Genomic DNA, 24,959 nt, shown 5'->3' with positions numbered 1-24,959 from the left:
CACTTTTAATTTTTTTTTAACATTTTTAACATTTATTGAGGATTCTTGCCCAAAACTGCCCATATCCTAATGGTTGCAAACTTTCTAACTCTACTACTCCTTCCAGTACATTAGAGGGGGAAAAGAAATCTCATAATCTCCAAATCCCCAACAATAAAACAATGTTGGAAACTGCCATAAAAACACAAGTGAAAAAAATCTTTTCTAAGAACCACAGGACTATAAATTCAGGAAGGACAAAAAATTTTAAATGAATCAAACTCCTCAATTTATAGACATTAAATGTATAGCTTTTTTTTTTTAAATGTTACTCTTACTTCATTCGAATGGTTTTAAAAATAATCATGGCAAAGAAAATCAGGGTTTTTGGCTTAATCCTGAGTTAAGAATATTAAGAATTTTCCCACAATGCATATGGTTTCCTATATACAATAGATGATTTTATATACAATTTAAAATCCAATACATTGTGAATTTATGATTCAGAAGTACCCTTAAATATTTTTAAGCAGTAGAAACACACATGATAGTTACAGGTGGAAATAATACCCTCAAAGTGTTCTATATTATTATCCCAGAGACACACCATAGAGTTCTCAGATTATTAACAAAACATCAAAAAATGTTTTGTATATTAAAAGTATGTTTTTGGGAGTGGGAAAGAATAACAGCTTTCCCTTTGGTTTAAAATACTCAACAGCCTGAAGTCATAGGCCTGAAAAGGTAGCAGTCTCTGGAGGAATTAGAATTGTAGAGAAATCCAGTGTGGAAGCACACCTGTGCTTTCCACTCATTCCCCCTCTCCAAACCTTCTGCCAGGTGAGGCTCAGGTTCCCACTTTCTTTTCTTTTCTTTTCTTTTCTTTTCTTTTCTTTTCTTTTCTTTTCTTTTCTTTTCTTTTCTTTTCTTTTCTTTCTTTCTTTCTTTCTTTCTTTCTTTCTTTCTTTCTTTCTCTTTCCCTTTCTTTCTTTCTTTCTTTCTTTCTTTCTTTCTTTCTTTCTTTCTTTCTTTCTTTCAATTTATTTTTTATTGGTGTTCAATTTGTCAACGTACAGAATAACACCCAGTGCTCATCCCGTCAAGTGCCCACCTCAGTGCCCATCACCCAGTCACCCCCGCCCCCCGTCCACCTCCCCTTCCACCACCCCTAGTTCATTTCCCAGAGTTAGGAGTCTTTCATGTTCTGTCTCCCTTTCTGATATTTCCCACTTATTTTTTTCTCCTTTCCCCTTTATTCCCTTTCACTATTTTTTATATTCCCCAAATGAATGAGACCATATAAAAGAAGTTAAGGTCACTTCTATCTCAGAAGGGTAAACGTTTGGGTACTATGAATGACTTTTTCTTCTTATTAAGTAGAATGAATGGTCATTTCTGAAATGCTCTTCCAGTTTAAAACCTAAGAGCCCCTGCATCTCCACCCATGAAGCCACAGGTCCCGGGGGAGATTGGACGGTAACATGTGCAATGCACTAGCCTGTGTCCCTGTAAACAGGAAGCATGGAGGGTGTGAGCAGTCTGCCGTCCGGCCATCAATGTCACCACGGAGATGATTGTAGTTCTCTTTGTACCATTGATTATAATCACAACTGTGTCCCTTTTCTTGCTATTGAAAGCTCATTGGAGGCTTTTCATTAACACCTTATTCCTGTGAACACATTTGGGGCACAGCATACTGTCCTCCAGCTGTGGGGGTGGAAAGTCACAAGTGGGGAGCAAGAAGAGGGCACATACTCTCCCTCACTTTTCAGGCACCCAGGCTTGTCCTGCATGAAATTGCAGGTGAGTCCAACCTTGTGTGTCTGCAGGCATACTTCTCCCATGGACCACACACCACTTGACACCGTGGGCCTCCTGTGGTGATGCCACTGTCTCCATCTTCCCAGCCCTGGCTGCAATTCTGTACCAGGAGGCAAACATGGTATCTGGGGCCTAAGTTGTCACAACAATAGTATTGACCCCCTCCAGGAGAGCATCAGATCCCTTGTGGGGGCAGCCACTTCAGGAGGGTAGGTTCCATCAGAAGGTATCTTTGTTCCAGGACTTTCCAGAGACATTTTCCCCTTGTCCATCATCAATCTTCTTTGTGTCTGTGTGAGAATCTTGGCCTCCTCTGTGGTGACAGGAATGTTCGTCTTTTGATCCGGGTAAGCATATTTGCAGATTCGCTTATATACATCTAATTTCTGGCCTTTGGTGCTCAGCTTGAGTTCTTGGCACCAGGGCCGCAGGATGTCTCGGTGAAGCAAGTTGGCTGGTGGCTGTTTAGAAGGTAATGGAGGAACTGGGATTTTCTTCTGAATTCTTACTCTTGTACTCTTGCGTTGTGCCATTTTTTCTGAACAGGAAACTTCATCTTCTTTCACAGATCTTTTCCATTTGGTCCCACTTGCTGAGGTTCCCGGTAACTTTGGTTCACCAGAAGCCTACTGTTCTCTTAGGCTTCTTCTGGTACAGGTTGGGAATGGCCAACCAGATAGTCTTCCCTCGACTTCGTGGAGTTTTTTCTGCCTTTTGCTTTCTCCATATCCAAAGAGAAGTCAAGGCTGACAAAAAGAAAAGTCTTACTCCTGAAATGGCCCCGGGCCCAAAATTGCTCCTTTCTTCACTTTTAACGTTTAAAACCAAGCAAAATCTTTCCAATAAAACAACAAATTTTAAGAATAAGCAGGAGCAACATTACAATAGACAATGTCAATTCCAAATAAAATCCTACAGGTTCTGTTGATTTCCCCATCAAGTGGCAGTATTCAAGGGAGAGGAGGATTTTAAAGGAATGATTAGGTGTTCAGCAGACAGGGTCACATTGCAGAAGTCCTCCTGACCATCCCTATCCTAACAGCCTCTCTCCTTGATTCCTCCTCTCCCTGAGGAAAGGAGTTTGTTTCCCTCCACTCTGTGCAATGTCAATATCTCCCTCTAGTACTGTCTTACTACATTTTAACTCCTGACCACACATATCTATTTACCCCACTAGACTATCAATTTCTAGATACAAGGACCAGGACTGACTTATCTTTGCAGGTACCTTGATGAAGCTTAATCAGATTGATTTGAATTTCATAAAAGACTATAATCATGTTTAATATTTGACACTAATACAGTATTTCAAATGGCATTCCTGCTGAGAGATAAGCTCTTTGAGGCCAATAATTTCTATCTATTTGGTTCACCCTACTATGTGTCTAGAACAGTATATGACATGATGGGCATTCAATATATCTTAAGGGAGGGAAGAGAGGAAATACCTATAACCTAAAGTACTAGGTTTATGGTTCACGGCATACAGTTTCTGTATCAGAATAGGCCTAAGAATTAACCAGAGGCCACAACAACTATATAGAAGTAGGTGATGAAACCATTTTTTTTTCTTGTGCACTAGTCTCCATGTCAATTTGTAGATCATCTGTGAATGTGAATACAGTCCAGCACTGAGATATGCATAGATTATATGAGAATTCAAATTTATGAAGTGTCTCATTTAATATTCTTGTCATGGGTTAATTTATACAGTTCTTGGTTTATTCCCAAAACTAGTTTGGATTTCCAAGGTCTTAAAAATAAATAAGTACCAGCTTGGCGTGAGGCCACCACGATGCTGTCTTTGCAGGTATGTAATTGGCACAGGTTGTTTGAAGTTGACTAGACTGAAAACTCAGGATTTGCTTATTGAAAGCAGAGATTAACTTGTGCACCATGTTCTATTTGTTGGGGACTCTTCAACATTTTTACTTTCCTATTGATTATGTGAAAAGAACTTTAAAAATCAGCATCAATTGGCACCAACTAGAGAGAGATTTTCATTCTTTAGAAAGATGCCTCATGTGGCTGCAAAGAAATGCCTGACCTGTACCACTATGGCCTCTGTGACATCTCTCCTTCCTAGTGCCTCATATACCTCTGGTTAAATGTGCCATGAGGCATTATTATGTGGGGACCATGGTATAGATTCACACTGTTCTCTACGAACAATGAATATTTCTCTTTGGCATGGAAAATTTGTCCTTTGGAAGTCAAGTCCTGGGAGGACATTTGGTTCCCTAAGCACCAAACTGGTAGCATATGATATGTCATAACCGGTTGGCTGCTCTCAAAATATTATGTCATTGTATTAGTAAAAAATTAGGAAATTTAGAAATGTTCCCATTTTAATAAAAACTAGTTCTTTTTGATTCAATAATTTAGTGTAAGTTTCAAAGAATAAAGAAAAGGCTATCACTGTTGTGTTCTCTCTTCCTATGAAAACACTATACCTCCATAAAATTAACAGTCGTGGTGTTTTAGTAGACTGACACGAATCAGGGAATTCATATATTTTTTTTAAATGTTTATTTATTTATGATAGTCACAGAGAGAGAAAGAGAGAGAGGCAGAGACACAGGCAGAGGGAGAAGCAGGCTCCATGCACCGGAAGCCCGATGTGGGATTCGATCCCGGGTCTCCAGGATCGCGCCCTGGGCCAAAGGCAGGCGCCAAACCCCTGTGCCACCCAGGGATCCCCATATAATTATTTTTGAGGAATAGGACTTCTGAATACCAAACAGCCTGCCCACCCTCTCTTCCTTTTTCTCCCATCTCCTACCTCTCTCTCATAGCCTTGCATCCATCCATCCATCCACCCATTAGGGAATGGATACACAAAAACAGATTAAGACATGGCTCCCACCCATTAGGAAACACAAATTTAGTGTTACATTTAATGTAATGAGATATTAAGCAGAAAGTTATTAAATTACATAATATATTCAAAAGCTTTCTGATAATGTCTGCATATAAAATATGTTAAGTACAGGGAGCTCATCATACGTGTGCTTGAATAACACAAATGGACTAACAAAACTGTAGCATAATTGCTTTTCATCTCTTTCAACTGTTCTCTTTCCAAAAGAACACAATTTACTGGGTTTTTAAAATTAGATTATTTAGGAGCCAGAGTATGAGTAATTTACTGATGTACTTTTAATCTTTCCCTGCTATTAGTTGTGATTGCTACCATAAACTAAAGATGGCAAAGAAGTATAATGTATAGTTTACATAAAACTTTTTACATGAAAAGTACTATTTTGACTGACTTAATATTTACTAGAAATTGCACCCTATCGAAGAAAAGACACAGATCATTATAATGACAAATCTTTTGTCCCTGAGATTAATTTCATAAAGAATTTATGTTCACTGTTGTCATGCTGAGAACCCCAAATAATGATGACAAATACTGTTAGAGATTCTAGTCAGAATGTCACTTATCTCCCCTGAGGGAAGATGAGAAGCTACTAAAATAGATAAATCCTTGTCAGAGATAAGAGTTCACCACTGCCCAAAACACATATTAATGTCTCACTTACTAAGCAACTATGGTAACACCAAAGGAATCCTTAGGAATAATCCAAATACTAGATTCCCTGGTCTGAAGACCTGAAGCACATGAGTGCTCCATGGCTGCTCACTAAATGACTAGCGGGTCCAATTCAGTTTCCACAGTTGAAAAGATTATTCATTGTAACAGGATATAATAACTAATAGAATTCTGCAATTGAATCCACCATTAGCAAAGGGCAGGAGATGTGGAGAGAGGAAGAGTGACAAAGAATCAACGTTACCACCTTCCTCCTTTCAGAAAAGAAAGAGAAAATCAAATTTTATGCAAAGAGCTCTTGATGGTGGCTGCTTGAGTCCACTTCCAAAGAACCTCAGTCTCGTCTTCAGAAAAGAGATGTGTTTAGCTAGGAAGTTGCACTAATGGAAAGTCCTTCCGTGTCTTGGAACAGTGAATTCTAAAAGGCGTCAGTGGCAAAGCTTCCTTGTGTTGGCATCAGCCATTTTGTTCTCACAAATCTAAATTCTTTAATGGCATCATCTTTAATTAAACAGTGATGCATCTGAATCCCCAGTCCTATTTTCCTCATCAAACTCAAGTGTGAGGAGTTCACAGTGCTGAAGCTGAACATTAGTTCATTTCTCTGCAAAACAACAACAACAAAATGCCAGCAAGGCACTTCTGAGTTAGCACTTCTCGTTAAGTTTCTTAATACTTGCCTCCTATGGAGCAATGCTCAAGGAAAAACAACTTCACAGTTGGATGCCAAAACTCTTTTGAGGAGGTCTGAATTACTGCCCACTGATAAGAACAAACTTTGTTGAAGCAGAAACCTCAGATGAACGAATCAAAATCTGGGATAGCATAAAGGCTACAAAATTATTCTAAAGTACTTGAAATCAGTGAAATGATACCAAGTGAGAAAGAGAAAGAAGGCATAAAATTGCAGCCAGAGACACAAAAACTAAAAAGGCTGACATGCAGAAGAGTAGTCAGGAAAGTACTGGCCTCGCAGGAAAGTGGCAAGCTCTTCTGTTGTAGGGGCTACCCCAAGACAGGCCACTTTGTCATATTGACTCTTTTAAATAAAAATTACTTATGAAAAAAAAAGTTACTTATGAGATAGCCCATGCAGACAGCCTGAGACACCCTCCCCACCCCCAACTTCCTGAAAACAGGAAAGAAGCCTCCCCTATAAAAGGTACCCTACAGCTCAAGGTAAAGAAACATCCTTATCACCACAGAATGTAGAGCTGAGGAGGCTATATAAACAAGCCTTGTTCTTTTTTAATAATTTACTACCCCAGCCCAAACTCTGTCTAGAATTCCTTATTAATTAAAACTCCCAAAGTTAAATGTTCTTTGGTCAATCCCTCAAAGATTTATTGTCTTGTTGTCTAAAAAGTATGTATAAAAACTGCCTGCCTTGGTCATTTCCGTAGGTCTCAATTTAATTATTGGGCCCCTGTGTGCCCATAATAAAACTTTGGGGTTTTTTTTCTACCTGCTAATGTGTCTCATGTAAATCTAATTCTTAGTCCAGCTGAAGACCTTGAAGGTTAGAAAAGAATTTTTCCTTCCCTTTACTGTATTTAAATAGTTCCCTTGGTGAAAAGAAATTTCTCACCTCACTTATCATCCCTGTATATTATTTTCAACAATTCATTCGTCATTACCTAATCATGTTGTCCTTTACCAAAATGCACAAAGATGCTATTTTCAAATTAATCAAATAGGCACTAGTGCTAGGACTTGGTAGAGCAAAAGAACCCAGAAGAATAAACCTCCCTTCACTTTATCCCACCTGAAAATGGATAAGATAGCTTAGCCATGACTGCCAGGTTAAAAACAAAAAACAAAAAACAAAAAAAACAAAAACAAAAAAAAAACTCCCTTAGCACCCAATCTTCTCTCTTAAGTCACACAGATCAAAACCCAATTAAATATAGTAGAAAAAGAGAATATTTCAGCTCAAAATAAACATTTGAAAAACATCTTCACTGTTTCTTCTTAAGGCTCTCAGAGGGATGGAGGACAGACTGGGGCCCAGAGGACTCTTATCTCCATGCCCGCAAAGACATCAGGCAGCCATCGAGAGGTTGTGGCAGCCCTTATGCCACCGAGGTAACAACTGTTCCATAGCACTAGGATTAAATTCTCCTTTTATAGCTGAAGAAGACATAAGTCATACGACATGAAGGCAAGTGCCAGATTTAGAACAGGGTGCCCAACTAAATTGGATTTTCAGATAAATAAATAATTCTCCAGTATAAGCAAATTCTGTGTTACATTTGGAAAACACTTATACTGAAATATAAATATATATATATAATTTGTTGTTCATCTGAAATTCTAATTTTATTGGGATTCTTGTGTTTTATCTGACAACCCTACTTCCTGCGGTAGAGTGGACCTCTAATCCAATATGACCAGTGTCCTTATTAAAAAGGAGAATTTGAAATATGGACACATACACACCGGGGGAATACCATGTGCAGATTGGAGTTACTCAGTCACAAGCCAAGGAACTACCAGAAGCTATGAGAAAAGCCTAAATAGATCCTTCCCTTGTGCCTACAGAAGGAGCATGGCTCTGCTTAACACCTTGATCTTCAATTTCCAGCCTTTACGCTGTGAGACAATACATTTCTATTATTTAAACCGCTCATTTTGTGGTAAGCTGTTAGGGCAGCCCTAGGAAACTAATATGTACACAAAATCAGCATTCTATTGTTCTTTTTCTTTCTTCCTTTCCTTTTTCCTTGCCTTTCCTCTTTTTTCTTTTCTTTTCCTTGCCTTTCCTCCTTTTTCTTTTCTTTCTTTCCTTTCCTTTTCTTTCCTTTCTTTCTCTTTTTTTCTTTTCTTTTCTTTTCTTTTCTTTTCTTTTCTTTTCTTTTCTTTTCTTTTCTTTTCTTTTCTTTTCTTTTCTTTTCTTTCTTTCACTTTGGCTACAGGAACTGTATTCTGGGCTAACTGGTTTGGTCAAAGCATGCCTTATACCCCAGTCCTATCCAAACTTATCCCAGGCCTGAGGCATTGCATATATTCAGTACTTGAGATTCTCAAAAACTGGGGTCCTATAGAATCTCCAATCACTTAGAAAGTACAGACCAGCTCATAAATTTAAATACCCTATATTTATATATTTATACTATGTCAATCCTGTTAACAGTAAATCTCTCCACTTGCTGAGATGACCACTTACTGCCTAACTCAGGACGTCTCTGGAAACACTTCCTTAATCACCAGAACTTCCTCCTTACTTAGGTTATCAGACATGTGATCTCTCCAGCTCTCTGTTCTATGAAAGTTCATCTATGAGCTAGTCTCACCTATCTCCTATCCTTGACCAAGTGGCCTGTTACACTTTAAGTAGATATATAATACAATATACATTTGAGAAACATGTTATACACATATCAAAAGAGCACAAATCGAAAGATAAAGAGGAAACTCCCAAAGAGTAACCTAAAAGCAATGCATTTATGTGTAATACTGATTAAGTTTTGTCTGAAAATTTGGCAAAGTCAATATTATGATGTTTTGAAATATAATTCAGCACTTTCTGGGTCAGTCTTAATATCAAGTTAGATTACTTCCAAATATTTTAAATAGGTATTTCTCAAAAAGTGGTCCACTAAGCCTCCATTGGCTTGTTACCTTGGCAATGTCCTGGGTTCTACCTTAGAGCTACTGAGTCATTCAGACTCTTAAAGGATGGGACCCAAGGATTTATCCAGAGAAATTTCTATGCATATTAACTGTGAGATTTGAAATAGTTAAAAGTATTTTGGTGGTTGGCTTAAACTCCAAACATTCTGCTATCACTCCTTTTCTACATTTTTACAAATTGGATTCTTGTTTTCCAGTATTCAATGAAAGAGTTATAATCTTACAATCTAAAGCTGTCATCCTAAAGCTCCTCTAAATGTCCTCTGCTTCCGGTTGCAGGGGGGCATGGGGGGCTCCAGACCCAAGGACTGTGGCTTTGGTGGGAGGTGGCTTCCAGGGATCAAGTGAGTAATAAACAAAGAAAGTGCTATTCCATGTGTTTGCTTAGAGGCCCCAGGTTAAATTTATGATGCGGAGCTATAGAAGTTTTAATGTGTGATTTCTAAGCACAAAATATTTCACTAAGCTTGTTTTATGAAAGACTGGGTGGCAGTACAGTTGAACCAAATTCACTACTAGGAGAACATCCTGAGTATTTAAAATTCAATTCTGGCCATGCAACATTTAAATAAAAAGAAACTAATGTCTCAACTGGGAAAAGTACTTTACAGCTTTCTTCACAACAGAAAGTTACTACAGAAAGTAAAATGTCACAAAGAAATACCTGCAATCCTAAAATAATTCTACTTATTCAAAAAGCAATGGATTTATTTTTAGGCACAAAACAGTATTTATAAATGCTCTATATTTTTACATGTAAATCAGGGAAATAATACTTGGGAGAACCGCAGACCAACTTTCGAAATGATGAAATTATTTCCAGATATTAGCAACAGCATATAAAGCATGAGCTCTTTTCATGGGTTTAAAGAAGCCTATCTTCACCTCCCTTTACATCAGAAATGACAAGCTTCTCAGTCCTTATAAAATCACACACTCCAAAGTAGACATCAATTCAAGATGCTGTTGAGCTCATGGTGGGCTGTTCATGTGTGAATATAAATCTATGACTACACATAAATCCAGAGCCTCAGGGCATTTTGGAGTAGGAGTGAGGATTATGAATGTCACCACCTAGTCTCTCCTCTCCTGCTTCTCTGATCCTACTGTGCACTGGAATCGCTGGCGCCTCCTCAAATTCAGTTGGGGATTCCATGGTTGGAGTTCTCATGACATTTACACTTTGAAAATCAAAGCTCTAACCTGTATTCTTTGTTTCAGAAAGAAAAGGAGGAGCCAACGAACTAAAGGAAACTCAAAAAGAAGGAAAGCGAGTTTGAGCTGAGTACCTACTAGTTACTGAACAGAGGGTGGTGGACTTTGATTCAACACAATCACAACACAATCCTTTCTGGCTGATGGCATGCCCAAGGGTGGCCCCCACAACTCAACAGACAGGGGAGCCCTCAAGGAGATAGTCAACCACTCACAAAGTGTTTGAAGCTGCAAAGCAGGACCTTGAAAAGAAGACTGAGGGAAACTACTCCACAGTAATAAATAAGATTGAATTTAAGACTGAAAAAGACATTAGGCAATGGGTAAAAATCAACTGCCTTCTATGGCCATGATTATATGCTCCAAATCTGCCCTACTGTGAGAATCATCATCTGGACCCTTTGGTAAAGTTTTCAGGCTCCACGCTGACCTGCTGAATCATCCACGGTTGATTCTGGTCATTCTGCTAATCTCAAAGTCCAGAAAAATATGTGGATTTTATTTTGTTTTGCTCTTAGGAAGTTGGAATATTTAAAGCTTAAAGTAATCTTATTCTGCTCCAACATGCACAAGGCATAAGACATAATAGATGAGAACCATAAGTCTCCTAATGCTCCAGGGGCCTGTCCAAGATCACCGTTAGTTTTAGTAGAGGGAGGACTTGTTTGCAGGTTTCCAGAAGCCAAACTCAATACATCATAACTATAAAACTAAGTAAAATCATTCTAAAACAGAGAATTGCCATGAGATTGCCATGAGGAAGATTATCTTCCTGGGATTTTTTTTTTTTTTTTTAAGAACAAATCATGATTCAATTTAGTAATCATTTATCTACTCTGTGCAGCAGACAGTACTAGATCCTGCAGAAGATATAAGGGACAAAACAAAAATCCTTCCAGTTCTTACTTGCAGCTCTGAGTACTAGGTATCACCCATTTGACAAATGTGAGTCTCTGAGTCTCTCTAGTAAGTCTACGTCTACATTGTTCATGACACATTGCTTCACATGGCTTCCAATTCCAGCACTGGGGTCTGTATGCTTGCATCTCGCTTTGATGATAATAATTCCTATCTCGGTAGCCTTGCTCTTGTCAGTTCTCTGAGGAAGTACCCCGAATACTGCTTCTCTGCTCTACAGCTTCCATTAAAAGGAGTCAACTCCCTCATCCCTCCTTGCCTCCTTCCAAAGACTGACCTCAAAGACATAACAGTGAGCCTGAAAAACAAGTTCCAGGAAAATCTGTAGTATGATTTCATTTATACACTAGATTTTACTTATGGACACACATACCTACTTATGTAGAAAGATGAAAAGAGAATTGAAAGAATAGATTCATGGCCACAAGGGGCTTCTAATTTTATCTATAAAATTTTACTTCTTGGGGAAAAACAAAACTGGAAGGAAATATCACAAAATATTGTTAACATCTGTTAATTACAAAGACTGGAAACATGGATGCTTGTTATTCTCTGTATTTTCTGTACTTTTGAAAATGTCTTTTAAAAAAAGAATAAAATAAACCTGTGTGGAGGTTACAGTTATGTCACAGGTGTTGTTGAAGTTAAAAGATACTCGACTGGGCAGTAAAAACCATTTAAGAAAAGTTCTTTTCTTTTCGAAAACTGATTCTGTGATGTGATGTGAGGGGGGAAATGAATCATTTGGCAACACAGAGGCCAGCAGGAATAACTTAGCTGTTGTGAGTTAGAATTAGTACCTAATGTATTAGATATAATTTACCAAAAAAATTTAACATCAGAATCCAGGCTACACAAGTCACTTAGAAGTAAGAGAGGCATTGAACAGAAATGTATACAACTAATAAAAATATATATACACTTAGAAACTTGAGACAGTCTCTTAGAAGATAATAACTATTTTGTTTAGCAGATAACTCCCAAGCTTTTTTGATAATTTGGGACACAGGCTCAAATTGCAAACATATCCAAATTTCATCTTCGTATATACCTTTAGGTGGCCCTTGCTGAACCCATCCCCAAATTTTTCTTGAGAACAGTCAATGCAGTGATGAGTGGCGCTCTCTGGAGCTCTCTCTAGTTCACACTGGGCTTGGTTTTGGTTTCCCTTTCAACTACTGGAGCACCAATGAGCAGCAGAATATCAAAATGAAGAATGGGAAGCAAAGGTAGAGATCATCAAACCTAGATCATCTCCTCTGAATAACATTTATTGTACATCTCCATTTCACGGGACTTAGTTCGATGAGTTGAAGCTTGTTTACAATAAACGAATAACTTTATTTCTGTTAACTGGGTTTGTTTTAATTAAATCACAGGGAAAAAAAACAGGCTTCTCAAGATAAATCAGTGTTCAGATAGAAATCATTTTCAACCCAGCAATTTTTACAGCCTTTGGTTTGCTATTCATATTCTAATAGAATAAATTAGCTGAGGCTTCAGCTCTTTTCTTTTATTCTATTAAAGCCCTTCCAAATAATTCAAACACATAAATTATGTATAGCTGATTCTTAGAAAACAGTAGAATTTAATGTAATGTCACAGTGTTAAAGAAGAAATAATGAAGGAGAAATACATTCCTGCTTTATTCTTAACTATGCATAGTTCAGATTTTACTTTTAAGGATTTTTATGAAGCATAAAACACTAAACTTACTGTATTTTCACATTCCTGTAGTTTTGCTAATCTCATGAGTCAAGGCCAATACTAAGAGAAATAATCGAATGCGAAGGAAAAACAGTGAGCAAATAATTGAATTCTTGGCCTGGATCTGTACCATATACTCTGTGTATGACCTGAGGCAACTCAATCTTTCTGGTCCCTTTTGTCTCTAATAAAATAAGGCTTTTAAGACCTCCTTTGCCTACCTTACAACTGTTATGAGGTTCAAAAGAAATACTATATGGGCAAGTACTTTATTAAGCCTTATGCAGACTTAAAATAAGCTACACCAACATGAATTTAAATAAAAATAAATGAAAGGGATAAAATACTTCCATGTAGGGAAAATTGTAGGGCTTTTCTCTTCCTTCCTTATGCTGCTTATTGTCGGAGGGTTCCCTGCTACTTGGGACAATTTGTTCTTGTGTGTCTTACCTCAGAGATAAGTCCAAACAGGGTGATCAGGAGACACTTGACTTTCTTTGACACTCTCTTCTGAAAAGCCCATAGTTCCTTGACCCTGGTGCTGGTCCACTGGACAGTGTCTACAGCTCCCATTCTAGACCCTTGTGTCTCAGTCCACCCTCCTCATTAGGACCCAGGGGCTCAGAAACTGCCCATGGATTGCGGTGATAGGCATACACATTTGACTGCTAAGATTGTTCTCTGAAATCTTGCAGAAATCTCAACTGAATCCAAATTGTACATAGAGTTTTATTACTGGAGCCTTATCTCCAGAAGATCATAGTGAAGACAGAGGAGAGGAGACTAAAGAAGAGGAGATCTACAGTGTGGCTAGAGCAGTCATGGGACAGGGAGAGGGGAGGGTAAGCATAATAAGGACACTTTCTCATTTCCAGTCAGCTTTCTTTTATCACTTGGAATAAAATTTCTCACATTTTTTCAAAAGGCGGGGAGAGGGAACTTGAAAGACTGTCTTATTCTGTGAGGCCAAGACAGAGGGAAACCCTGGTCAGATAAGACAAATTAAGGGCAGTGGAAAAGGAAATAGGTGGCCTAACCGTGGGATCCCAGGTGGGACAGAAAAAAAGGGGTTAGTTTAGAAATAAGGAGCATGTTTTGCAGGTCGCAGGTGCTAAGCCCCTAGCTATTCTCTGCTTATTCTCACCCCACCCTCCAGCTCCATGTTCTCTTTAGCACCCCAGCCTCTAGAGCATTAGTCACACTCCTCTCCCCTGTCTCATCCCTGTCTCTTTGGAATATCTACTTCCAGGCTCCTGAAGGTGGAGGGGCATCTAATCTGCCTGCAACTCAAGGGAAGTGAAGTGAAAATGCCATCCCTGTGTTAGCAGGGCATCTCTGGCATCCTGGATGATTAGTTCCTAAAGAACGGCTAAAACCTCACCAGTTAATTATTGGTGGGTTAAACAGACTTGTGGAAGTTGGCCATTATTCATAAGATTATTTCTGTTGGAATATGAACCCTAACTTCTAATAAACAACCTTACAGAGCATAATTTACTCCTAAACTCAAGAAGGCTAAAAAAGTAAAAAAAGTAAAAAATTAAGAAATTAAAAATTTTTAAAAAAATAAATGGCCATATCTGCAGGTCTACCAAAGCTTATGAATAAAGAAAGGACCAATATGAATCTTTTTCTTTCTTTGTAATAATTAAAAATCATTGCCCCCTGTTAGTAGTTGATGACCCTATCTAAATTGATTTTGTTCTATGTAGAATTCCAGATGACATATTAAAACAGATTTTAAAGAAGAATCTACTCTTAAATCTATATTTGTTTCCACACTCTTAATTCCCAGCAAAAGGTCATCAGGCTTCTGTTACCCCTTCTCATTGTCTGGCAACTCATTAGGCAAATGGCAGGTACATGCTGGTCATGTAAGATGGTTGACATGGACATAGCCACATTAACTCTGTGCCATCTTTGTCTTTCCCTTTGTGCCAAAGTCAGAAAAAGAAAAGACCAGAAAATCAGGGGCTGAATGCATATAAACAGGGAATAACTATTGAGGGAAGACATAAATCAAGAAAAAACACAGTAATTGAAAAGAGAAGTTTTTAAAATCGAGGTGGGTTTAAAAAATGATATTGATAAGTGATTCCTCGGGCTCCCTTTCTCCTTCCAATGCATGTCCAAAGTACTTCCATAGCCATTTTCACAAGCCCTCTTCAAGGTTGTTTTTAATAATATTTATTGAGGGGCACCTGGATGGCTCAGGGGTTAAATGTCTGCCTTCGGCTCAGGTCATGATTCTGAGGTCCTGGGATCAAGTTTCGCATCAGGTCCCCTGCAGAGAGCCTGACTCTTCCTCTGCCTATGTCTCTGTCTCTCTCTGTGTCTCTCATGAATAAATAAATAAAATCTAAAAAAAAAATTATTTAGTGCTCTTCTTTGTGGAAGACATGATTTGGTGCTTGGCACCCACTGTTTCATCTGAAACACATGACAGCACCAGGAGGCAGTTTTATGGCAATTATCATTTGGCACATAAGGACACTGAGTCACACAGAGGTGAACATGTCTCAGGTTGAACAACTGCAAATGAGGGGCCGCGAGTAGAGCTTCAACGGCAGACAGACTCCAGAGCCTATGTGGTTCCTCAGTGCACTAACCCTGTTTCCTGAGGAAGAACATGAGATTTACAGAGGTTATGTTACTTCCTGCAGCTAGTGGGTAGCCACTTCAGACTAAAAATGGCAAGTAAAGCAATCAGTGGACGTGAGACTTGGATTTAAGAATAACTATTTCCCTTAGTTTGATCACTGAATGGGATTTGGTCACAGCATTGATTCAATATTATTTAATTCTTCATAATAATTGACTAATAATTAACTAATTGACTTCATAATTATAGACTAAAACCTCATCCAGCAAGATTTTAGAGAATCCATGCCTTTATGATTTTTATTGAAGAGAATATATTTTGATGAAAAAAATCTAGGTACTAGAAAACCCATCATAGTTAATGTCTCGATGTTTTCTAACCAGATAGCTCACCATAAGTAGAAATGATAGTAAAGCAAAACTGATGGCAGTTTGTATAGGAAGAGCTACAAGTGACAGACATAATCAACTAAAAATGACACCATTGTTGTTCTGACTTTCAACTCTTGGTTGGTAGCCATCTCTTGGTTGGTAGTATATTTATCTTTAGCCTCAGAGCAGCATCCAGTCCAGCTGAAATCACAAGAAAAAGAGCTTCACAGTTTCCTTCCCCCCTTCCCATGCTCAGACTCAGCTTCCTTTACAGAAGGTGAGAAAACCTACAAGCAGTACGAGATTAAAAGTCTGGTATTTTGATCTCATCCAAGAGTCCCCTCAGCAGAAGATGGGCCAAAAGAACTGAACAGCCCCCACAGATTCTCTGGCATCTGCATTATTTAATTTCAGAAATTACAAATTCCCTCAAAGCCAGAAAAATCCACCCACATGCAAATAATTCCAGTATGCACCGTAAATGATGATGACTGTCAAGACAATGTTATCTTATTATTTCTGGGTCCAGGAATTGATCTTTTAAAAAAGAACTTCCCTTGCATAATTTTAAAACAAGTCTTCCCAACATTTGTAAGAAACGAGCTCTCCTGCAGATGAAGAAAGATGTGTGTCAAGATGTGTTATCTTGTGGAATACAACTGCACTGGGAAAGCCAATCCTCTCACCCTCAACACCAGACATCAGGGATCTTTACAATCCCCTTAAATAGGGACAGAAATTTAAATTTATGTCTCTATTCCTACTTCTTTGAACTTGCTCTGCCTGTGAAATCTGTTTTTATTATAGCAAATTCATCAGTAGTGCCGTAATGGCCATTAATTCTTTTAAAGAAAATCTAAGCTGCAGGATTCCCAACTCCTCTGCCCAAATCAAAAGATTATATACATTAGCACAGAAATTAATTCCAGAAGAAGCCTCACTTTTGGAGACAGGACACAAGGAAACATTCATTTAATCTGTATTTTCAAGAGAAGATAAAAAAGAATTTTCTTTGAAAAGCGCTCACTCATAACCACTTCATTTTTTTTATCATAGGATGTTACCCCTATAGCCTCCTAAATTGTAATCCACAAAAGGTTGTTATCTTGGCCCAATTATAACAAGATAAATGGCTCCAAAGTCAACCTACCCCAGACATTCCCATTTTCCAAGGGAGGCAAAGAGTTGGAGGTGCAAAGAAGACTGCTAACCACGAAACATCACAGTAGATCAAACTGTGTGAACATCTACTTTCATAAATGCTTCATATTCAAACCACAACACATGTCTTAAGGTCTAACTTTTGGGAAGTGAGAGACTCCTAACAGCTATTTACACATACATGCATCCTACACACTCCAGGGTCAATAAAATACCACACTACAAATGGGATTGATAGTGAAGCAAAATTGATTCCAGTTTTTATAAGAATAGCTAGCTGCAACAGCCCAACATAACTAAAAATGACATTAGTGATACACTAATACTAATACTAATACTTGGGACTTAGAGTGGTTTTATGGGTGAAGCATCTGCCATTGCCTCAGGTCTTGGACCGAGCCCTAGGTCGGGCTCCCTGCTCAGTGAGGAGCCTGCTTCTCCCTCTTCCTCTACTGCTCCTCTTGCTTATGCACTCTCTCTCCCCAGATCAAGTAAATAAATAAGATCTTTTTTTAAAAAAAAATACAAGAATACTAATACTCATTCCAGAAATCTGTGAAGACTCTGTATGTACACAGAAGGAGCTACACAATGCTCCCAGTTGTGATGTTAATAGCTGGACTTCTTGGGATTATGCTAGTTTTGTATCTTCAGAATCTGGTAACATAATAACACGTTAATTTTATTAACAAATACCAAGCTTTAGTTTCCCTTAATAACTCATGTAGTGGGTTACTAGTAAATACCCTATATATGTACAAAAAAAATGAATGTTACTTGACTCTAAGAATAAAAACAATGGTCTGATATTTTGGATAAGTTCTTTGTCCATGAGGAGAATGTTCAGGGGGTATCAGGGGTTCTTTAGACTCTACTTGGAGAAACTCTGAGGTAGGATCATATACAAAGGCCCATAGGTGTATCAATATGACATATAACAATGAAGAATGGAACCACCCAGGGAACTTCCCTTTAAAATACAACAAAACATTTTAAACCAACAGGCAACCACCTTATAAGAAGATGAAATTTTATAGTTAATAAAGTTGAGTGAAAAATTCAATAATTTTATTAATGGGTAGAGATGATGAAGCAGAGTATGACCATTTTAGAAAAGATTTTGACAGTAGCCATTTGAATAGCTGATCAATGAAGAGTTATATTTTCCAGTCCTAATCCAACTCATCTTGCATAATGTCTCTAAACACAGTACCATTTTTCTATTCAAAAATCTTTAATACTTCTGCATTGTCTACAAAGTATTGCCAATTAATTTGGAATTTATATAAAATGGACTTAGATCTAGAAATATTATCTATTAAAATGAATTGAAAAAGAACTAGAAAATGTGGACATTACTAAAACTATTTAAGAAATGTTATCAATAATTAAAATCTTCCTATATATAAGAAATCATTTCAGGGTTATACATTAATCCAGATTATAAGAAAATAATCAGTTATTTATTGGAGGTCAATATATTAATAACAGAATCTAACAAGAGGATTATAAGAAAGAAAAAATACTGGTCAATTTCACTCATAAACATCTATGCAAAAATTTCAAACAAGGGGTGCCCGGGTGGCTCAGTTGGTTAAGCATTTTCCTTCACCTCCAGTCATGATCCCAGGACCTGGAATTGAGTCCCACATCAGGCTCCCTGCATGGTGGGGAACCTGCTTCTTCATCTCCTTCTCCCCTGCTTGTGCTCTCTCTCTCTCTCATATAAATAAATAAAATCCTTAAAAAATTCCAAACAAAATATTAGCAAACTAAATACAGTAGTATGTATAAAGGATAAAATATTATGATCAATATGGGTTTAGCTCATGAACTTGAAGGTGTATTGCCATAAGAAAATTATAATATAATTCACCAATTAGTATATTAAAGGCAAAACTCACCCAATCACCTCAAAAGATATAGGAAAAGCATTTGATAAAATTTTATATCTTTTATTTATTTTTGGTGGGGAGAGGCAAAGGGAGAGGAAGAGAGAGAATCTTAAGCAGGCTCCATGCCCAGTACTGAGCCTGATATAGGGCTTGATCTCACAATCCTGAGATCACTACTTGATTCAAAATCAAGAGTCTGATGCTTAACTAACTGAGCCACCCAGGTGCCCCAATACCTATTAACTTTTAAGACAATCATAGCAAGTCAGCAATAGGAGAAAACTCTCAATCTCATAAATAGAAAAAAACTCTCTTAATCTCATAAATCTCATAATTAACAAATATCATTATACTTCATGGTAAAACATGAAATCTTCCCCTTTGAGATCAAGAAAAAGACAGGATGCTCACTATCATTACTCAACACTTTACTAGAGGGACTAACCAGAGCAGTAAAGGTGAAAACAAAATATAAAATATATGATTTAGAAGGAAGAAATAAACTCCTTGATTGTCTCTATAAACTATTGTTTCTACAGCAAATTCAAAAGCATGTGCAAATAAATATTAATGATTTGTTGAAAAATAGTTACACAAAAATAAGATATATTTACTATTAAGCTTCAAAATATACTTACATGTATTTTCAAACATTTTACATCTGTGCTTTATTAGAATAAAGTTTAAACAATTTCTTAGCCTCGATTAAAAAAAATCATCTTTGATTTAATCTTTCAATAAGTTCTTTTATGACAGAGAAGAAGGTAATTACTCTCTTCTATTAATTTTATTACCATTCTATTGAACTCAAATTAAAATGAATTATATGGTCAGCATGAGCAGAAAATGAACTGAGTCACGTTTGAATGTAAGTTTCTCAAAGACAGAGAGAAGGTCTTGGGCAGGTTCGCTGTAAGAAAAATCCAATCAGAGAAAATGGATTTAATGTACAGCAAAGAGAAAGAGAGACAGAGAATATGTTGATAGAAGAAGGAAAATACTTCATTCTCAGGGACAGTAAATAGAGGAATTAGGCTATGATTGTTTTTTAAAAGGAGGGGATAAGAAGAGAAAACAAAACAAAAAACCAGGGGGTCTAGTCTAACATGTCAATAGCCCCAGTGGTAGGTGGTGGCAATTCCACAGGCCCTTGCAGATTTAGGGGGTTAATCTTCTATAGTGTCCAGCACTCTGGGGACACGGGGTGAGTGGCAGGTGAGTGGTAAATATTTCAAACCTTCAACTGGTAGATCAGCTGGAAGCTGTTTTTTACTTAGTACACTTCCATTTCCTTGGCTGTTCCCAGCAGCTTTCTGGGTGTCAGTTTGCATTACTATGGTTTTCACAACTGGGTCAAAAAATACAGCGTCCATGCCTAATTAAACACCGAGCTACCGTCCTTTGGCAGTCATTCCTATGCAGAAATTTATGTTGACTGTTTTTTGTGTGTCCTGTCCGATCTTACCACGCAGGCTCTGCAACAAGAAGTATAAAAATTTTACATAATATTTGCATGTCAGAACATGATTTAATCTCAATAGTAGCATTTTCCAGCTAAAAGCAAATGAGACTTAGGAGGCCGTGAGAGACTAGCAGGTAACTTTTCTTTTTTCTTTTTTTTCCCCCCTGAGAGAAACTGTGAAACAACAGAACAATCTGTGCTACATACATAATTAAAACAGATGTTCTCAATCTTAATTTTCATAGCTAATTTTGACAGCCAAAGAAATGCACTTGTCTTTTGTATAGTCACCTATTTTCTCTCAAATGTGTCCTATTTCATCGCCCACTGGGATTGCTCAGAAAGAGAGGGGTGATGTGATGGAAGGTATTCATGCAACAGCAAGAGCTCTGCTATATCCTTGATAGGTCAGTGGACGGCAATAGCTATAACAGAAATTGACCATAAAATCATTTAAAGTCCACCGAATCTGAGCATTTTTATGCACCAACATTGCAGATCATAGTTTTCACTGGCTTTGCGTTCTATCTTCCATGATAGAACCCCAGAAACCACAAAGACTGGAGAGAACTGTCTTCCCGTTCTTTGTGGTGGCGTTTGTCATTTTCACACCCATGTCAAGACACTGTCTGATTGGCACCTAAATTCTCTTCTTGCACATCTGCCAACACCAGATCCATAAAAGGTCTACTAGGCTGCAGTCAAGAGCCAGCTCTGTGCTCATGACACCCCGAATCCCAGCTCTGCTTCTTCCCTGAGGAGGGGATGGTGCTGGAACAACCCGATGGAGGTACCCCTGCTCGCTGATGCCTCCTGACCACAAAGCCTGCGGTGGTCAGGAGGTCACGCTCTGTGGCGGGCGTATTCCAATCCTACAGCACAGACCAGGGAATACCTACAGGGAGCTCCAAATCCCACAGCATCCACAGTGACTCTGGCTGCTTCGTAATTTCCCTGGGATACTCTGACCACTAATCCAGAACCGAACCCATTTCCAGCCCACTGTAGGTGATGGGTTCATTCTCCCCAGGGAAGCCCAGTGTGGTGATCCAACCCATTCCTGCTACTGGTTCCTCTGCGGTGGGAGTTGCCCTGGATTGTCATGGCCTGGAAGCAACACTCTGGGTCCTTACCAATTGCACAAGATTCCGGCTATGTTTAAGGCAGGGCCATCAAGAGCATGTGGCTTCACGCAGCATGTGGATTCATGTAGCATTAGGTCCCCCACCCCCACGCAGGAGTGATGCACAAGTAGGTACCACAAAGTCTAAGGGGCAAATAAAGCTCATTCTGATCTGAACGATGGACTGCATTGGAGGGGTGCGGCCTGGTTCAGGTGCTTTGAGGGGATGGAGGGGAACATACATCTCTCACTGGGAAGACGGTACTGTCTTGGTTCAGGGAAGTTCCATAGGGTTGGGGTTGCAGGAGATAGGCCCACTTCCAAGGACAGGAGGCAAGGAATCAGAAACAAGTCGAATGGACTGGAACACAGAGTAAGGGAGGGAAGGGTGCTCGACTCTGCATAGAAATGTTGAACAAAGCAGGTTTGTGAGGAACTTCACACACACAGAGCATGCCAGTGAAAGTACGGGCCAGAAAGGCTGTGGGGTCATATGGCTCCACAGAAAACCTAAGGTTTACCAACCATTCACCAAAGCCAAAGCTGAGGCAGCAGAGGCAGCCCAGCCCAGGGCTCCACGGCACTGTCTGCTCTGCATTCATAGGTCAGGAAACAGAATCCTGAATCTTCTGAATCACGTTGGCGCCAAATACCATGCTGGGTGCTTTACAGAGGTTTTCCCTAATCCTCACAAACTTTCACATGATGGGGAAACCAAAATTAATTCTACATATCACTAGTCTCAGCTTAAAAGTCACTTTCTCAGAGTAGACTTCCCTGAGCCCATTATCTAAATTAACTTTCCCTATTATACTCTCTATTATCTTCTCCTTCATCTAATGTCACTCAGTACAGCTTATAATTTGATATTCATGAGAGTGATTAAAGCTCCTTGTTAGCATACATTGTTTCATTTTATCTGCTAACTGTGTCCCCACAGTTTCTGGCATACGGGCTCTCAGAAAATATTTTTGCACCTCTGAACACATGGAAAGGAATGCACTGAAGCGTTCACGAATTGCGTGTGTGCTCTAGAGGCCCTTGTGGGTCCCAAGTCTCACTCTATGGATTTGTGGCCACTGCACAGACTGATGTATCTAAAAGAATAATCAGGTTGAAAAATCTAAAATTCATCATCATGTAAATCAGATTGTCCTAAATAAAATTTAAAATTTAAGCATAAAATTCATCATCATGTAAATGAGATTGTCCTAAATAAAATTTAAAATTTAAGCAATGACTAGGTTTTTACTAAAAATCTGGCAATGATACGAGAGATGAATTTTAGTATTTTAGTTCTCCACTGGATTTCCAAGAAAAAAGAATAGAAATATGCACGTGTGAAAGTCCGTCTACTTGTACTTGTTTACCCCATTTCTGTTAGGAAAACTGTTAAGAGAGATTTCGATAGGTCCATGAGAAAAATAAGCCTTCCTTTAGAGTAAATGTGTTTAACTGACATACAGGCTTCTTTATTATTGGATTTTCTCAGAGACACTAATGTGAGACTATTCATCACAGTTCTCTTCTGTGTGTGCAGGTATGGGGGACCCTCGGGGAGGGCTGGCATATTGATACAGCATATGGTTCTGGAGGCACCAAAGGACTCCATTCCCCTCTCCACACATAGAACAGAGTTTGTCAAGTTGCTCTTATGTTCGGGTAAAATCAGTATCAAGAAGCATTTGGTCAGTTCTGCAATACATTAAATCCTACCTTCCTAACCCTAGTTGGATACATCCTGAACAAAACAAATTATCCAAAGGCTGAGAATATATAAACAAGAGCTTGTGAACAAGAGTCCCATCAATCACTCTACTGTCGAATTTACCCTTCAGGGTATAGGTTTTTTCAATTTTTGCCCAAGACTGTCTCATATGAACTGATTGCTCCACAGACCACTAAATGAGAATATGCTTGCAGTATAAGAATTTGAAAGGGCCTGGGCACTGATGAGGTGGAAATACTGGCAGCACCAGGGGGTACACATTTGACTCCACACCCGACCTATGTTAACTAGCTCCAGGGAAGGAGCTAGTTATTTGTCTTTTTAGGAGCAGGAGACTGAAGCCCAGAGATGCCAAATAATGTTCTCAAGGTCACATCATATGTGGTGGGGTCTGGATTTGAACCCAGGTCTTCTAGCTCCACCTGTTTTCATGGGTTGTACTGAGAGACTCTTTCTCAAGGCTTGTTCCCTGTGCCCTTTCTGCCTCCTCGGAATAGCTTGTCACACTACTCCCCGCCAACCGGGTCACACCACAGCTCACAAAGGCCTTCTCTGATCACATCCAATCCTGCTGTACAGCTGGGCCAACATCCTCTTCAAGGAGTTCCCCAGACCCCACACCAGGGGGCCTCTTAATTCTCTCCTAGCCTTGGCAGAGAAGGACCAACCGGCACCGTAGAGCTTGCCAAAGTTATTTTTAGGAGTTTTGGTTGTTCAGCAGAATCTCAGCTTCCTCACCTCATCCGTTTTCTCTTTATCCAGACTCATGGCTTGACTTTCCTCTGCTGCTCAGGTGTGGTTGAGAGCCTTTGACTCAGAACTGAGGGCCATTCATGGGTGTACTTTGTCATTATTATGCTCTAATACCTCCCAACTGCCCCACCTCCTCAACCTCACCAAGTAGAAAGGGGGGAAGTGGCTGAAGGCAGCCCTGGCTACATTCACAGTGCACATATTCCGTGAGTTCTCCAACAAATATCCTTCATTCACCTCTGTCTCCCCAAATGATTATTCTACTCAGAAGGTTTCTCCAAGTGGCCTCTTGGTCCTAGGACAGCTCTGCCAGTAGATCAGGGTCTCTCTCTGGTGTTTTCTCAACAGGGAGGTGCTAAGTGGCACAGAACATCAGATTGCAAAGTTATGGAAGAAGCAGCCAGGGCAGTGAATTGGGAGCACTCTAGACATGATACAAGGTAGCAAAGTGAGAGGCTGAAGAGGAGGAGTAATGAATGAACCAGGGCTCAGTGTTTCCTGCCATGACTGTTGGTCTCATCAAGTCAGAAACCTGGACACTTCTTCTCACTCACCCTTATGGCCAGCCACCAAACACCAGACAGAGCAAATCTACACCCAATCTGGGACACCCATACTCTCTATTCCACTCCCATATTACTGCCTTTGTTTCCCTAGTTGTATTTTGCCTAGACTGATGTAAAAGCCTCCAAATGGGTTTTCCTGACTTTTAAATCATCCCTCTCAAAGCTTCATAATTCCAATTCCAATTCCCTCAAGATACTTTTTTGGTGCCTCGAGTTTTCTTACCTTGGGGTGAACACTGCAATCACTTGAGTGTTTTTTCCAGATTTACATTCTTAAACTCTACCCATAATTTCATCAATAAGAATCATTTGGGCATAGGACCTGGGTACATACAGTTTTTTTTTTTTCAGATTCCTGGCGAATCTGGTGCACCATCCAGTTGAAAAAGAACTGCCCTATAAGCTGAAGGCCAAGCTCTGCAGTGTGGCATTGAAAGACCTTTATGAGCTGACTTGCTTTGACATGCC

At 39.0% G+C, this 24,959-nt stretch overlaps 1 protein-coding gene and 1 pseudogene across 18 annotated transcripts in view; both read right to left on the bottom strand.

Moving 5' to 3' along the window:
- The window catches only part of MCTP1 (multiple C2 and transmembrane domain containing 1), a 536,343-nt gene that overhangs the window by 313,716 nt on the left and 197,668 nt on the right, over positions 1-24,959 (bottom strand). The gene's annotated exons all lie outside the window — the stretch shown is intronic.
- Positions 1,050-2,424, bottom strand: LOC144293410 (developmental pluripotency-associated protein 4-like; annotated as a pseudogene).

The sequence above is a fragment of the Canis aureus genome, chromosome 2, assembly GCF_053574225.1.
Source record: "Canis aureus isolate CA01 chromosome 2, VMU_Caureus_v.1.0, whole genome shotgun sequence".
NCBI classification, from domain to species: Eukaryota; Metazoa; Chordata; class Mammalia; order Carnivora; family Canidae; genus Canis; species Canis aureus.
This window is presented reverse-complemented; position numbering and strand designations above follow the sequence as displayed.